The following is a 15,560-nucleotide window of genomic DNA, read 5'->3' as shown; positions in this document are numbered from 1 at the left end:
GGGCGAGAACATCCCTCAGGGCTCAGCTGCTCTGCCTTTGGGGTCAAGAGGGAGTATGAGGAGGCAGCAGCTCTCCATTCTTGCCTTTGCAACCTCTTTGGAAATCTGTGATGAGCAGGTTCAAGCCATTCAATTGTCCAGCTTCTCTTGAGAATCAACAAGATGGAATGGGTGCAAGGCAGAAGTCGAGGTGCTTTATGTAGAAGCATTTCACAGCCAGGTATGAGAGCCACAGAGCTATATCGCACTCCACCATGCACCTGCCTGATGGCCAGCCTCCGGGACAGCCCGTGCATTGCTAACTGCGTTACACAGGCCCACAAAGTTACATTTGCTGCAGAGTGCTCAGTGTCATGTGCCGCATAGGATACCCATATTTCTGTCTAGGATTTCTGGGTGCACTGGCTTTTGTGTAGAAACACAAAACTACCAGTTTGATAGAAAATCCTAGAAGTTCTGCTCAGGCAGCATTCACAGGAAGGATCTAGATGCCCAAGCGTTTGAAAGTCTTGTGGCTGGGATCATGCTTGCTGGGTCTCCGTCAATATGTGCAAAAAATCTGCAGGAGGAGGATCCATAAGATGCAGCTTAAACACTGCCCTTAGATGAAAATTCATTGACAAATGTCAGGGCATAAAAAGAACTGCAGCAGTGGCAGGTGCTACAGTTCTCTGGAAAACAACATAATTAACATTTTTGAAAACAATCTCAGGTCTCAGAATTACACTGTCAGGCTCCTAGCATTTTTCAGTGGAGTTGGAGCTGTGCACAGCTCAGCATTTTGTTAAACCAGGCCATGTACTGAAAGGTGTCTTGATATTTCCTTTCCTTATGGGCCCATTCTAGAAAGCTGTGGCTCCCAAAACAGCAGAGAAGAAGGGGAGTGTTGGCTCGCTGAAGCAGGGTTCGTACTAATTGGATCTCCCAGTAGGTCCCATCCCGTCTGCAGTCTCAGTGTAGTATCTCTAAACAAGACATTGGTTTAAGAGCACGGATTTGCTGAGGCTTCAAGTAGCATTGGTGGCTGCTGTTAACTTTGCTTTAAGCAGAAATTTCACAGAGATCACACACAGGTAAACAGATTCAAGAAAACAGGAGGTAGAACCTGAAAAATTAGAAAATTATAAGCAAATAGGGGACACAGGCAGGACTATTGTGCACAAAGGGCAATAAACATATGGAATAAATTACTGGAGGAGGCAGTGGAAGCAAAGCATGTAAATGAGTTCCACAGACACCTAGATTTGTTACTGGAGAAGGAGGGGATGGGGGAGGAGGATGAAAAAGCAGGAAGGTGGAACTAAAAGGGCCTTTTCCTGTTCCCATGACCTTTTCTCGTGGTTCTTATATTCTCCGTATGCTTAGGTATTGCCAAAGTCCCAGATCAATAAGCACATGACATTTTGGAGGTACCATATGTACAACAATGCCTAGGCACACTGTTTTTGTTGGTATACATCAAAATCCCAGCCTGTCTTCAAAGAACAGTGCTAGTGTCTGTATTGTGAATTAAAATATGCGTGTCTTAATTTCCCTGAATCCTTGAACTCTGGCTTTTACTGTCCTCCTGAGAGGATGGGGAAAGCATTGCGATAGCCAAGAAAGGGAAAGAAAGAGAGAAAGAAATTCACAAAAGCATGTTCTGACTTGAAAGAGCAAAATACAGTATGCCTATTCATGAGAGGGGAGCAACAGATTTTATGATATTAAAAATAGCTTGGTCACAAGTTAGAGCTGCCAGAGGTAATCTTACAGCACTGGTTTTACTGGCACTTTCATGTCTTACCCAGAATTTAACACTACATTATTGACTAAGAGTTTTGTTCCCTCTGCGAGACACACAAACGTAGCTGCTATTAGCGCTAACAGGAGAGCCACATAAACACAGCAGAGAGAATAGCCCCTTGTGCATGTGTATTTTTTATGATAATGCTGCAAAGTTAACTTTTGGCCCTGACTTTTTTCCCCTTGAGCCCACTGGGTTAGCATGCGGTTGCAGGGGGGGGTAGCCGAGGCCAGGGCTGGCTCACTGCCCCGTGCCGCTGCATGCGGCTGAGGGAAAGTCACCCCGGCAGTGCGGCGGGCTGCAGTGGAAAGGAGCACGACGGAGGTGCCTGCTACGCCAAAGGAGCCACTAAATATAGGTGGCTCTTCCCCTGGGTTGTACAGGCGTTTTAATTCATACCCATGTTTACAAAGCATTTACTGTGGCCCAAGCACCACATGGGGCTAGGGAATTGCGGTGGTGGTTGCTCCTGAAAGAGCCAGACAAGCTTGCGCAGATCAAGGATTTTACGTGGTCTGCAAAGAGTTTTGGGTGAACTATGTGGGGCTGGGAGGTTGTCACGGGCGCCCTGAGCAGCAGCTCACAGCTGGGGCAAGGCGGGGGCCAAGGCAGAGACAGCTGGACATCGTGCACAGGCGCCGGGCTGAGGAAAAGGCACATGAGCGCACAGGAGACATTTCACCCGCAGTGCTTGAAAGGGCAATGTGTGCACTGACCGCCAGACTAGACCTGTGTCGTCTGAAACGTGTGAGCAGTGCTTGATGAATTTCAGTAAATGCAAGTCTTGCAGTGGGTACGTGTTTCCATGAATATTTTTACTGCTATTTGCTTCTGCATGATCTTGGGATAAAATAGGGAGTGTTCTACTATCTCATTTTGGTCACCTCTGTAAAGAGCAAACAAAGAAAAAGAAACAACCCCCTGCCATTTAGACACTACAGTTTCACACATCAAGTAGCAACTAACATTGAATGGAAAACCTGTATTCTCATCTTTTGCATTTGCAATGTCCTTATATTTGACTTCTGCCTGTCCTGAACAGTGAGTTTATCACTATAGTCTACCCTCCTGATACCAGCAATAAAAGCACACAATAATGGCATGTTAGTGGAATTTAGTTGATCAAATTTTGCTAACGATTCTATACATGGGTGCAGGCCAAACCCTTCTTTGCACCCAATAATCTAAAAAAAGCAATGACAAGGAGCTTGTAGTTTGCTTCCTGCAAATTCGTACTCTAGGGCAAACATATTAATATCTTCCCTTTATTCTAAATGTTTATATCGTGTCTATTTTCCCCAATGCACTGGAAATCCTATACTGCTCTACAGGAGGGCAGCAGAAAAGAGTGGCAAACATCAGGCTTTGAGAGGCAAGAGACTTGCATGTCTCTCTCCAGCTCCGAGTGGGGCATGATGTTTGGCCTTGAACAACTCGCTTAATAACCCAGTGCTTTGATTCCCCTGTTACTAAAAGAGGAGCATCAGCACTTGTTATCTGACTGTCCTGCAAGCCCAAGATGAAGATGTCGTGTGGTGTAAATGCGAAGTGCTAATATAGCTTTCATTCCTGCCAGAATTGCTCTGATGAAGAGCAAAACAGCAACAGCTCAAGCTTCCTCCATTCAAGGCTGCTCCTCTCCCTGGTTGGCCTTTTCCTGATAACAGGAACTGCCCAAATCCCAAACAGGAACCACTAATTTAGGGGTAAGCCGACTGAGTGGGGTTTGTGGGCCATACGTTTCCCAGGGAACATTGCTTCTGTCCTCATCAGCTCTGGCACCACTATAGTTTATCAGCTCTTGTGTCTGAGGTGTATTATTCCAACAAGATGAGGAGGAGGAGGAGGAACGTGCTAGGCCATCCTGGAGTTGATCAGATATCTTAGTGGACATTTACTGTCTAAAGACTCTGCCCGGTCACTATGCAAAATAGCTGGCTAGAGGGTCTTTTCCTTAGGAGACGATAGGATATGTGTGCTTTCTGCTACCTCAAAAGTAAATTATGGAAAACATCTTCCTTTTTCCCTCCGTCTTCATTTGGTACAATTTCCTGTCCTGTACTTAACTTCAGAGATTGTAAAGTCTGAATCTAAACACAATTCATTTTGAAAATGGGTGGATTAACTGCAACACCAAGTAACAGTGAAAAGAGAAATTACTTTTTTCTTTGTTTGCCATTAAAATAACACCCCTTCCTTACACTGGTAGCCAATTTGTGGTAGTTGGCAAAGGAGTCATTTCTGCGTTTCATCGTACTGTTATTAATGCACTGGTATATCTCCATATTACTGTAACTGCTCTGTTGCAGAAGGTGCACCTAGGTGCAATGCCAGATCTATATTTACGGACAAGGGACCCATGAAATTCACTAAATTCACAGCCTATCAATCTCATCCCCTGAGATGTTCAAATCCTAGAAAGACGGACACTGGTATATACCACTAGACTGATACAGACAAACAGATACAGATAAACCTAATGAAAAGAGGACAGATATTTGTGTCACCTACCCTACAACCAGTTTTAGGCAAAACCAAAAAGCAGAAGTTTCTTGGTGGTGAGATCCTTCTCCAGCTAATTTCCTGGGAGATGCACTGGGAAGGAAACAATAGCCATGGTGATGTGTGGCTGACTTTTATTCTAAGTATTAGGCTCTCAGGTGCTGGTTGTTGGGAATAAACCCTTCCTGCACCCCAGCAGCGTGGAGACGTGCAGACACATGGCTCCAGAAGTGGTTTACTCTCACCAAGCAGGGCTGTGAGGGGCACAGAAACACTGCCAGCCGCTGCTCTCCCCTGCCTCACCAAGCCTCCCCTTGCCAAGCTGACTTTGCTGACTTATCTGACTCGCTCGAACAAAATTTGGAGAAGAGGGCCTGATCATGCCCTCGCTTGCCCGGGAGGCATTGCTGAACCATCATCAGCAATGTCCTGATTGCTATGAACAAGGGAAGGACATTTTGAAGCGGCCGAGGCAGGGATGCCAAGACGTATCACGCTGCTCAGCTGTGTTCAGAGTCCTTTAGTGGGAGCTCGCAGGAGGCACTTAGGGACAGGACGAAGGGCAATGCCTGAGGAGCTACAGGTCTTCCCATCCCTCAGAGGATGCTGTGGAAAAAGCCAGCAGAAAGCATTCCACCTGAGAGACTCACACTGAATTTCAGAGGCTGAGTTTGGTACAGACCACTGAGTTTGGGAACGAATGACCCATCTGAGGAGTAGCTGTGACACTGACACCGGAGAAGCACTGCAATAGTTGCACACAGCCATTCCCACCCTGGACACTGCCAGTGCAACAGCAAGCAGGGAATCTGAAGTGACAGGGTTGCTTTCTTGCCTAACCAGGTGAATCCAGGACACAGGCCCAGCTTAAAATGGGAGTTTCCTGTCACTTTCGGTTTCCACCTTGGCATTATTTGTAAGTTGTGGGTTTTACTTCTTTTCCTTGCGAGTTTTCCTGCTCGTGAATTTTAACAGTAAAACCAGAACAAAAGAATCTATTACGAAGGGTATGAGGGGATGATACGATGCCTCGGCTGCTTAACCTCTTTGTCCAGACCTCCAAATGCTGAGGCGCGAGAGCAGCTTTCCTAATGCAAGCCATCAGGTGCAGACAATCCCATGTATCATTATCTGCAGGATCCAGCTCTCCATCTGGCATTATTAGATGCTCCCCTGGCAAATGCAGGCTTGAATAGCGTAGTCTCAAAGTATCCCTTTTGTCTCCATTTTCTAACCTGTGCTTAGAAACAGGCCAGTGAGTATTTGTGGCAAAATTTCTAACTGCTTCCGAGTCAGTCAGGCTGATTTTAAGATAGGGATGTCGACACTCAAGGATCAGATTTTTAAAGCACTGAAGCACCTAAAAGTGCAGAGAGACACCTAGCTGTTTCCCATTGCTCTCAGTGTGAAAGAGCTGGGCACAAGCAAGTGAGTTTAATCGCAGTACCTCTTACAGTTAGAAAATGCAAAGAACAAGCTGTGGATTACAGAAGGGGTACGGTGCATTTCAGCTCTCTGAAGGGTCAACAACTTGTAAGTTATCTCCTGTAACTCGATCCACATCAGACAGGCCCATATGTGGGGGATGATATTAGTACAGGAGCCCTTGCTAATCAATTGTATTGTAGGACTTTTCCTTAAACAGAAAACAAAAAGCTTTCTGCATGTATGTGATGTCTGTGATCCCATCTCCTCCCACCTATCCCATATTACAGAAAGTGCAGAAGAGGGTGCAGGTCCCCCAGGGGCCTGTCTAGCTCCCAGTCTCCCCACAGCCATCGCCTCCCTCCCCATCACAGCCTGGCCGAGAGGTGCATGAGCAGCCCCACTGAAAATGTGCCCATGCAGAGCATGCAGTGAGAATTCACACCAACAGCAGTGAAATGTTAAAACATTTTGGCCCTAAATACACCAGCATTTACTTTTATGGCTTAACCAACCATCTTGTATAATTTGGGTTAAGAAAATCAGCACTTCCAAGTGAAGACTGTGTAAACGAAGACTCACATGAGGGCAAAATTTTTACAAACAAACTGTAAAGCAGTTCAAAATTATACTGCAACAGGCATGTCAATTAGAGATCATGTTAATCCGACACGAGCAAAATTGACCAGAAGATTATTTTATTAGCCTGGGAAAGATGGTCAGGCTCCTTCTGGCTCTCACTTAAGATTTTGTTTAAGATAATGGTGATGTTAATTTTATTATTAGATTCATATTCCTACTGTTGTTTTTATCTCCAGAGTCCAACTGACTTTTAAAATAGGATAGCTATTTAAGTCCTTCTCTCAAGGAATGAACTGTATATAAAACTGCTGCTGCCCTGAATTGTTTTGCTTTCAAAATCCATCTGTCCATTGCTATTTTTAATGTATTTATCCTAATGAGAACTCCATCCACACCACCACACCATGCAGCCCCTTTTCATACAAAGGGAACTAAGGAAATAAAGCTCAGCTTCTCCAAAATGAGTCCTCCCAGCTGTGGACTTCACATAAAAACCTATCTTCAGGGTGCTGTGGGCATCCTCACAGCTTCCTACATCTCCTGGCCATGCTGCCACAGGGAAAGCTGGCTCAGGGCGCAAGGGAGGCTTAGAGTCCTACCTAGTGTCGAAGCCCTAAAATAGGGCTGCTCCCCCATAAGACCTGATAATAAAGCTTCACCCAGACCAGTACAAGAGATAGCCAGCCCCGGAGGGATGCTGAGCAGCGACCATCCCAGAGGCCAGCTAAGGAGCACCCCGGGATGTCAAAAACTGGGGTTCAGCCACCCTGGGTGGACCGGCCAGAGGTGCCAGCTCTGTGCTTGGGGCCACTCCACTTTGCCACGCTGATTAGACCACTCCAGGAACAAGCAGCACAAGCCTACATCTGCAAGAGGAAAATGAGCTACAGCATCAGACTCTCTCCAGTCTTGTGAGTGGTCCCTGCAAAGGGGAGCGGGATTTCTGTGCAGGTGTTCACAGAAAACAGCACATAAATTTTTCAAACACTACAGCGTAGGTGGCAGTCCAAAATCATAAACAAAATGGAAGGCAAAGAGATGCAGCTCAGGCCCTGAAATCTCAAATATTTTCCCTCCTTTCATGATTTTACAGGCCAAGGAGCGATGTTAGCTGAAATCTCAGTTTGACAACTTTTCTTCAAAAACTCAGTAAAAAAAAAAATCTCAAAAGTATTAGTTCTGTTGTCTGGAGAAGACCTCTTGGATTTACAAGTAATAATTAATACTTAACCTTTAGCTCCTGTGAGGCAGCTGTTAGTAGGAGTCACTGTGCTGGTAAAAGATATTTGCACTGCACATGCACCCTCAGGCTGGACACCCTACAGTTATGGAGGAAGGTTTCCTGGGCCTCTTGCAAAGATCCTCAGTTTGGACAGGCCTCCCCAGGGAAGCTGGGAGAACCTTATTCTCCCCATCACATGGACTCCAGGACAGGAAGATCTGGGCCACTGAAGCCTCTGAGGATGAGGAACAAATAACCAGGCCCTGGCCTGTTCAGGGAGGCTATGAGAAGACTTTGCACCTGATGGAAACGACCTGAGAAATAAGGATCTCTCAGGCCACCCACATACTGCAGAGAGCAAAAGCAGGGGGGTGTTCTGCGCTACTTCTTTGTACACTGAAGCACATATACAATACTTTCGAGGCACTCTGAGCTGGTCCATCAGAGAAGATGGGAGGGTTTGGAGTAAGGAGAAACTGAGCTCAGGTTTCCTCAGCTCCTGAGGAGACCTGTGATTGCTGTGGGGTGGGAGAATCGCAGCTCCCCCGCGCCTCCTTTCCTCACCACAGAGGGAAGCTTTGACTTCCCATCTGCACCTACGCTGGTAGATGGGAATACCTTGGCTGCAGCCTGACATCCCCACTGGCATCGGGAAAGTGTCCTGCCAAGATGGAAGAGGGTCCATGGAGAGCCGTGATGCTGGTGACTCCTCAGAGCAGACCTGTCCTCTCAGTGCCTGGCCAACTCTGACTCTTCTGGAGATAAAATAAACAAGTACTAAAAGAGACTGTCCTCTGTATGCACCAGGGGACAGGCAGAGTTTGCCTAATGTTAATTAACAGTAATACCAGGCAAACATTGCTATAGAGACTGATAAGGAGCCAAATCACAAAGTCTCCAAGTCATTCATGAATCATGGCTTGGAAGAGCCTCATCTACGAGCAACCTCTTACACTCTAGAGTGCAGGCCATCATGTTTCACCTGGTTATGTCTATACGGAGCCCGGTCCCTTGGATTAGACTGAGTCACACCTTCTGCATGAGCATCTGCCCTTCTGCCGAAAGGCAGCAAGGGAGGGGAATCCGCTGCTGCCCTCAGTGGCTTATTCAGCTGGTTAATCGCATGCATGTGCCTTATCTCGCATGTGAATTTGTCTGGCTACAGCTCCTGGCCTCCAGTTCTGGGGAAGGTCCCTTCTGCGCTGTGTTTTCTCCCCGGGGAGGTATTATCATGCAGGGCACTTGTTGCTCGCAGCAGGCTTCCCCTTGCCGTCGGTGATGGCACGGCCCCGACGACAAAAGCGGAGTCGCAGTCTGACACTGGGTAAACACCGCGGTTCCCTTTGAATGGATGGGCTGTGCAAAAAAAAAAAAAAAAGAAAAAGAAAAAAAAAGGAAAAAAAAAAGAAAAAAGGCTTGAAAAGGCTCGTGGGGATCCGCTGTATTTGTTTAAGCCACCCTTTGTAAGGTCCCGCTGTTGTTTGGGGCAAGGAAAATGCGCCGCGCTGGACAGCAGAGACCGCTGCAGCTTCCCCCTCTCCCACCTCCCCGGAGCCCCGCCAGGCGCGCTCCCCTCCCACCCTCGACCCTGCGCCAGCCCTTGGCTCCCCGGGAGCTGGAGAGCAGATAAGACCTCCAGGATCTGGCCTCTAAGCTGATAATTGTAGACCCTTCATTGGCACAAGGCGGCTCTCATGCCATTTTGACCCAAACTATGTCTTCCTTCTGTATATTTTTAATTAGACGCAAGAATGCAGAAAAACCAGCGTGAGATCCTTTCATTCCCCTTTGTTTAATATCTGTTATTATGACATTAAGTGTAAGGTTTTGTTGTGGTGGAGAGTTAAAAATCCCCCTCAGTTCTGCTGCTGTAGCCATGGGTTTGCAACCGTTTTGTGTACATTAAAGTGGTCATTTTCGGATTAGCTCTTTCTTTCCCTTTGATGCATATGAAACGCTTCGCCAGTTAGTTGGAGAATGCATTTTCCCTCTTTTGTTGCCCTCCCTCGCCACCAATAGCAGGGGAGGGATGAAAGCCCCCTGGCTCTCTCTTTAAATCATAAAGGAATTTCCAAATGGTTTAAAGCTTTAGTTGCCACTTCTGTCTGGAGTTTCCTGGCCAAAAATAGATCCTGTTTGTTTTCAAAGGAGCAGGCAATGAGGAGCTTCGTGTTTGCTGTTGTCGTCGTTAATGTGCTTGTTTCCCTGGGAATTCAGGAGTCCCGAGAGCAGAATCGGGGCTGAGGCAGCAGCACTACTCGAAACTTTCCTCTCCGGCTGCTCCCACCTTAGTGATGGTAATCAGCATTTGGGGGCACCCGAAGTCTTTTTCTTTTTTTCACTTTTCTCTTCTTTTCTTTTGTTTGTTTGTTTATTTGTTTGTTAGGTTTTTTTGGCTTGGCAGTTAATGGGCAGCAGAACGAAGGTTTGACTGAATAAAACCTAGATTTCCTGTACGCTTCACATTACACCAACAGCTCTGTGACTTTTTCCAGCCACATAAGACCCATGTTCAGCACGATTATTTCTGGGGGATGTTTAATGTTTTCTTCTGAGCTAAAGAGAGACCCTTCCAGCCCCGAGACTTCCCATCTTAACCATTCCTATCATTACAATTAATCCTAAGGGCTCCCGGTTCAAACAAAATAGAGTCAATTAACAAAAAAAAATTACACACACACACACAGACAACTTTTCTGCCGCCCTATAGATCATCCCAAATATTTGCGTGAAGGTGGGGCAGAAGCAGGAGGGGCAGAGGTCGGAGCGGAGGGGTGCGTGTGTCGACGCCGATGCGCGCTGGAGCAAGGCGCCGCGGTGAGCGGCCGCAGCCCCGGGGCGTGCAGAGCCACCGCTTCTCCAGGTGGCAGGTGCCGGAAAAATCGCCGTGCGAGGGGGCCTCTGCGCCCTCCTCCCTCCCCCGCTACGGGCATAAATAACAGGGGAGCAGCGAAAGGAGCCGCTGGATCTTCCCCAGCAAATGCAGCTCTTCTGTGGTACAAATAAAAAGCAAGGCTCGTGAAATATCCCCGTTCCACCAGAATTATTTGTACCGAGGGAAACCTGCTTCCTCCTTTTTTTTTAGACACTAATAGGTGCCTAATCAGCGAGAAATGTTTTAATTTAAAAGCCAGTAGGCATCAGCTGAACTACGCTACAGAAATCCGATGTAAGGATAATTTGGAGTATTTGAAAACGCTGAGTCAGCGACGGATCCCATCTCCATGGCTCGAATATTGTTTCCAACTCCCGCTGCTGTGTTTCACTTACTGTTATACCGATTGTATCGTGTAATTACTGTTTGTTTTCCAAAAATGTAATTACATTTTTTTCTTTGTTTCCTTTGCAACGTTAAATCTGCCAAATGCCTGACTAGAACAGCTCCAGCGAAAAAGCTAATGAAAGGGGAGGAGGTCTATTCCTCTCTCTCTCTCTCTCTCTCTCTCTTTAGTCAAAGATTTTCTCTCTCTCTGGTATCGACGATTTAATAAAAATACCGGCACGTGTAGAACAAAACCTTGGAAAACGCCCAGCCCGTTTTCGGGAAGGCAGCGACTAACTCGCAGAAAAGAAAAGAAAAGAAAAGAAAAGAAAAGAAAAGAAAAGAAAAGAAAAGAAAAGAAAAGAAAAGAAAAGAAAAGAAAAGAAAAGAAAAGAAAAGAAAAGAAAAGAAAAGAAAAGAAAAGAAAAGAAAAAGCCCTGCGCGGCTCTGGGATGCTCTGCCCGAGGTGGCTCTGCCTCCTCCCCGCAGGCGGAGGTTTTGAGGGACTGCGATTTTGAACATCGGGGGCGGGGGGGGGGGGATAATAATAGTAATAGTGAAAATAGTAATAATAATAATAGTAGTAACATTAGCAGCGCTGCCGCCCGGGCGGGCCCCGGCGCTGGTGCGGAGCGGCGCCCGCCTCCCCCCGCAGGCGCAGCCCCGCCCGCAGCGCAGACACCCGCAGCGCCCTGCGGGGGAGGGTCCCCCCTACAGCCAACGTCGGGGGAAGAGGCCGGGTCACCCCGCAGACCCAGCCGCCCGCGCCTTTGTTGCCGCCACTAAGTTTTTGTTAATATCGAGGCTAAATAAAGAAGGAGAGCGAATCCCGCCCTCCTGCAGGAGCGGGTGGTTGCTCTTCTGCGGGCAACTTTGGAGGAGCAGCCGGAGAGAAAGTGCCTGGCTCAGCCCGAGGTTAGGAAGGACGGGAGAGGAGGAACGGGAATGCTGACACACAGGGCATCACTTGATTTTTTTTTTTTCTTTTTTAACGCCGGAGCCGTCTTGGTGAAAATCAGACGGGTAAAATGTCCGGGCTAGTTTTCAAAATTGCACGGTGATAGGTGATTCGCATTTACCTCTTCAGTAACGTAGGACCCCGGAATGAGACTGTATAACCTTACCCATACGTGAGGATCAGGTCTCCCCATAAATTATACCTGCTTCGGTCAAAACGATGTAAAAGGGATAAATCCCGCTCAAGCAAGCAACCCTCCAATTGACTTTTCTGGCGATGTCGCCTGAGCACGGGCTGCAGAAAGCGCTCAGGGATGAGCCAGCTAAACGCGCTTCTCATCGCAGCAACACCAGATATTGCTAAGGTGCTCTGCAGGGATGTTTTTTTAAAAAGGGAATCGAAAGGGTGGAAATGCATCCCCAGCCGTGCCGGGGTAGGTGGGTCAGCCACAGCAGCTCCTGTCTGCAGGAGAGTGCGCCTGGAGCCCCTCAGCCCGGAGGTTTTATTTCTAGCAAACAATAGTGCCCCAGCCAGTGTTTGTGTCTGAGGCAAGTAATTGTGCTCCAATGCTTAAATAAATCATTGATGGGTGAAATTACACGTGCTCACTTAAAATGTAATGTGATTAAGAGATTATGGGATCGCAGTTAATATGTCGCCTCGCAGCTTCTGGACCCAATTCGCGACACCGGAGATCCATCAGCCACAACTGCCCCTCCGCGCACCCGTGCAGCTCCTGCTCCGCGGGGCCGGGGGGAGGAGGGGAGCTGCGCTAAATAAATAAATAACATTGGGGGGGGCACCGAGGGGCTGGGGCTGCGCCTGCAAGCCGATTACCTCTCCTCTGAAAGCTGCTCCGTTTCCTTACACATGGGGTAAGTCCTTTATCACGAGGTGGCACAAGCCCGCCGGCGGCTGCTGGTCGCCCCGAGGTAGGAGCCGCGGTGGCGAGCGGGACCCTATCGCCAGGCTGCATAATAACCCTGGGCTCGCCCAGCTGCGCCGTGACCCTTTGTGAGGCGCCGGCGGCGCTCCCGCGGAATAATGTCCTCCTTTTGGGTGTGAAATTGCCATGTTTATTAATTGAGCCAGACATCAGGTTTACCTTTTTCTTTCTAAGCCTTGGAAATCTGTGATTCAGGGCACACGGCTCCCCCTTCCTCCCCCGAGCTGTGTTGCCAAGGGGGTGAGGGAGGAGCAGCTCGGGGGAGCGTCGGGAGGGTGAGTGGGGCCGCGGGGTCCCCGCAAGTTCAGAGCAGATCCACACCCACATCCCCCCCGCAAAACAGACAGACGGACACACACCCGCACGCCCCGCCGGGCCGGGCCGGGCCAGGCCGGCTCTCAGGTGAGCGTCCGGGCGGCCGCGCCGCGCACTCGCCGGGGGAGGCGATTCGTGCCTAAAGATGACGGTTTTTCCTCTCTCCCCACGCACTTTTCTTTTTTTTTGCTTTTTTTGCCTTTTTTTTTTTTTTTTTTTTTTTTGCTTCGCAATTAGGCTTGTAACGAGCTTGCTGCAGTATGTGTTTCTGGGCCAATACTACTTGTATTTAACCTAATTAAAGCCGACCTTTTAAAAGATCTGAAATATAAACACGCCTTTTTTCCTCCCCCCCCCCTTTACTATTCTGGTTTAGCAATTTAACGTTTGAATCTCTGGGCTGGAACACGCAACCTTTCACCAGCGCATGGGGGGGGGGGGGAAGCTGGGAAGTAGCAAAAACCTGCGGATGAGGCGGAGGGACCGGCTTTGCCTGGGCATCCGCGACAGGCTTCCAGGTAGGCAGCTACACCCAGCCTTCCTCCTCCTCCTCCTTGTCCCGGAGGCGGGCGGGAGGCGGGGAGCGAGCGCGGCTCCCGCGGGGGGACCAAGGGCCTTGCAGCCCCTTCGCCCCGCGCAGCGCGCGGCTTCGGCTCGCTTTGAAAAAGCTGCGCGATTTTCAGCGCGGCGCCGCGCTGCTCCCGAGCCGCGCAGCCCGGCGGAGCCCAAAACGTGCTTCCCGCGGGAGCCGGCCCCCCCGCCCCGGTCGCTGCTCACGCCGCCCCTCCAGTTCGCAGTCCAGCCAAGGTCGGGCTGAGAGACCCACGCAAAGCCCATTAAATCGCGGGTAACACGTGTATATATTAACGCCTTTTATGTCCTTCGCATATGAACCGAACAAGCCCATCTCCAGCAAGCGACCATCCTCTGAAAGATATTGTAGTGGGCTTTAGTTTTCGATCAATGGGCAATTTATACTTTTTTTTTACAGGGCAAAGATGAATATGCTAACTTTTTTAATTTTTATTTTACTTTATTTATTTTTTTTATTGGGTAATCACAATTATCCTGGGATTCTTTTCCCCCTGAATGACATTACAAAGAATTTTGTTAAAGAAAGCCAGACTAATTGCTGCCAGAAGAGTCTTTTCATAGAAAAGTCTGGTTTTCATAAGGCAGTTTCTGTGGGTGTTGCGGTTGAATCCAAACCTAGTGGAGAGGGGAATTTTTTTTCTTTTTAAAGGCAATTTTTCTCAGCGGCAGGAAAGACCCATGTTGTAGTCAAACCCAGGGAAAATGTGTGAGGAGAAAATGTCAGTGCGCCCCGAGCTGTGCCACACTTGCCGGGCCTGTTCTCCCCGCCGTCCTGCACAAATTTCTCCACTTGGGCCCCAGATGCGGCGGAGATGTGGGTGCCTGGCCCCCATCGGCTGCTGCGTGAGGGGAGAAAGAAGAGGTGAGAAAGAGCTGAACGGTCCTGCAAAGACCTAAAGATCATGCAGAGCTTTTTTCATCCTTTTTTTTTTTATCTCCTTCGATTAAAGGTGCTGCCTTGCTCTCCTTTCACTCTCTCAGCCCAGGCCTCCTAGGAGGAATGTTTAACTCCCCCTTCGCAGCACCCTCGACCCCCTTGCCTGAAGGTGAAGAGAGGAAAATAAATAAATAAAAGACTGCAAAATCCAACTTTTCTGCAAAATCCAACTTCTCCCTCCGTCACCGAGGCTGTGGGAGTCAGCCGGCCACTCATTCCCAGCCCACGTGCCCTGTCACCAGCAGCACAGCGGCCGGGGGCGGAGAGGCAAGAGTCGCCCTCTGGCCTGCATCCCCGCTGCGGCGAGCGAGCCTTGCTGGCCAGACCGGCTGGCGGAGCTACCCCTCGAAACCACACCGGGGAGGGCAGCCCAGCCACCCTGCGGCAGGGCTTTTTTTTCCTCCTTTTTTTTTTTCCAGCAGCAACGACAACAAAATTACTCAGACACCTTTGCAGAAGGAGCAAACTCCTCGCGGTGCAGCACACTGGCCCTGTTGTCCCCGGGGTGACAGCCAAGCAGGGCCGGGGTGCCCTGAGCCCCCCTATCCTGCACCCGTGGGCCTGGTCCAGCGCGGCCCAGCTCAGCCTGGCCCTGCGGCGCTGCTGGCAGGGCGGCAGGCGCCCAGCCCTCCCCTCCGCTCACCAGCGCGGGGATGTGATAAAAGGAGTCAGGGCTCTGAAAGGATTTGATTGAAATGGCGTGTGCCAAGCTGATGGGAGCCAGCGAGGGACAAAGCACCGAGGAGCCATGGACACTCGAGCAATTATTCCTCCACGCTGAAGGTGGATTAGTGCAATGGAAAGAAGCATATGTTCGGCCTGGGGCGACACTCCCCCTGGCTGGGTTTAGAGAATGAGAGCGGAGAAAGAGGCTGAACCTGGAATATCAACTATCTGGGAGACAGCCCACCCCACCCCCTCTTCTCCCAGGCTCTCCAAAAGTCTCGGGGATGGAGAGAGAAATACACACACCCATGGATATAGATATACACACACACATGCCCGTAAAGATAGAAACACATACGCACCCC

This window comes from Dromaius novaehollandiae, chromosome 2 (genome assembly GCF_036370855.1).
Source record: "Dromaius novaehollandiae isolate bDroNov1 chromosome 2, bDroNov1.hap1, whole genome shotgun sequence".
Lineage (NCBI taxonomy): Eukaryota > Metazoa > Chordata > Aves > Casuariiformes > Dromaiidae > Dromaius > Dromaius novaehollandiae.
Note: the sequence above shows the minus strand (reverse complement) of the source record.